The 2,253-nt window shown below is 32.5% G+C and overlaps 1 non-coding gene across 1 annotated transcript; it reads left to right on the top strand.

The window, feature by feature from the left end:
* The first annotated feature begins 1,903 nt into the window (after positions 1–1,903).
* Positions 1,904–2,037, top strand: LOC143387194 (small nucleolar RNA SNORA71). The gene has a single exon (XR_013089822.1). It is a non-coding gene; the product is annotated as a small nucleolar RNA SNORA71 (small nucleolar RNA).
* Positions 2,038–2,253: the final 216 nt, after the last annotated feature.

Consider the following 2,253-nt stretch of genomic DNA (forward strand, 5'->3'; position numbering starts at 1 on the left):
TTTGCAATTTGTCCTCCTTGGGGAACAGAAAATTTTCAAATTGCATAGAGCACATTTGAATTTTCTAGTATCCCTTGAACCTGATGACCCTTTTCAATGAGAAACTGTCAATGCTTTTGCAGATGCAACATAAGGGTCACTCCAAACTGGGATAGACACTGATATATTATTGCTAAGATGTGATCCCAAATGTTAAATTTTAATCAACATTAAAACCAAGTTATTAGTATTCCAGATTGCATAATTCTAAAAGAATAAATGACATTTTAGATACCTAGATACATAGAGTACAATCTATGTATAATCTATAAATTAGCATATGTTTAATTTAAAAATTAAGTTGTTAATGTGCTTGTCATTACATTGTGCTTATTATGTTTCGGAAGTCATCATGGTAAACATTGCTGTTATCATTTACATATTTCTTCCTGAAACACATACAATGCACACCTATACATTTTCCTGAAAAGAATTTTGTCCTCAAATGGTATAATCAATTTTATTGTATTTTCAAAAAGTTTTGTGTTTGAATAGATGGAGTAGATAATTTTTAATTTTTTGGTGGATGGTTGTTCTTCCATTGATGCACGAAATATCCAGGGTAGAGGTATTTTGGGATTTTTCTATTTCTTGGTAATAGCCATGAGATCATTGTCAAAGTGAAAACATCTGCATTAAGCATCTATATAATTTACTAAATGTTGTTTAAACAACAAATATTCTTCTCCTACTTGGCCATTGTTTCTCTTATAAAATTTAAAATTTATCTTTAAAATGAAATAAAAAGCTACATAGCCTTAATTTATATACAGCTATTTAAAATATACATAATCACGTATTTCCCTGTGGTTTGAAAAATGCATTTTTAAAAGCTTCTATTTATGCAATTAACCCTATGAATTCCTTTGGTTGACCATATGGGTTCCACATTGTGAATGTTTTTAAGGCTATATGTGTAGTATAAGCAGAATTTCAAGGCCATTTAAATGAACATAGAGGAAAAAATGGTAATAAAATGTAGTTATCTCTTTTGAAGAATGAAAACAATTTTTATTTTGTAAAATTAATTATATTTTGAGTTGATTCTGTGACACAACCAGGAAATAAAGCTCAATTTTTCCAAGGGAATGTATTTTTTATACCAATTCAAATACATCAACTATTCAAAACAGTTTTAATATTATATATTTAATGTTTTCACATGTCATTAGAAACTAGTTTTTAGTTAAAGATAAAATGAAGTAAGAGAAAATACAGTGTCTGAATTATTAAATTGAGAAAGCTTAAAATAAAGTGAGGTTATGTTTAACTTACAAATTCACAGTTAAATTAAGTTCCATAGAGTCACATCATATATATGGGACCTTACTTCTAAATTAAGCTAGTAAAAAAACAATTTATTTGATAAAATACATATTAGAATCATCTTTTTTTTTTCATCTGTAACTAAAAGATTCAAGCAGATCAATTGTCGAGAGGGAAAATTTTATTTGAGGGCTCATTGTTTCAGAGATTTTAGTCCATAGAAGGCCAGCTCCACTCCTCAGGGTTGAGGTGAGGCAGAACATTATGGCAGAAGAGGGTGGTAGAGGGAAGCAGCTCACATGATAATCAAGAAGCAGAAAAGGAAGTCTCCACTTGCCAGATTTCAATATATACCCCAAACCACACCCAAATTCCCATCCCATTCATCCACACCCTACCATTACCATTACCACTCAGTTGATCCCTATTAGGGGATTAATTAGCTGATTGGGACAAGACTTTTACATCTCAATCATTTCTCCTCTGAATCTCCTTTCATTGTCTCACACCTATGCTTTCTGGGGGACACCTCACACCCAAACCAAAACAAGTCATTCTTTAAAATCTCTATAAAATATGCTGTATAATAAATTATATGACCTGCATTTGAAAGTGATCATGAGCTGCTAACGCCCTGGTCATTGATAGTGCAGGGAAAGGAATGGCTGGAAGACATTGTCCCCATGTTTGGAGGGTCTACCCATCCCTTCCAAACCCTGTAGCTTTCCCACATTCTGGTTAAGAAAAAAAATAAGGGTTGGGGATGTGGCTCAAGCGGTAGCACGCTCGCCTGGCATGCGTGCAGCCCAGGTTCGATCCTCAGCACCACGTACAAACAAAGATGTTGTATCTGTCGATAACTAAAAAATAAATATTAAAAATTCTCTCTCTCTCTCTCTCTCCTCTCTCACTCTCTCTTTAAAAAAAAGAAAATGAAATAAATTGATA

This window comes from Callospermophilus lateralis, unplaced genomic scaffold (assembly GCF_048772815.1).
Source record: "Callospermophilus lateralis isolate mCalLat2 unplaced genomic scaffold, mCalLat2.hap1 Scaffold_121, whole genome shotgun sequence".
Lineage (NCBI taxonomy): Eukaryota > Metazoa > Chordata > Mammalia > Rodentia > Sciuridae > Callospermophilus > Callospermophilus lateralis.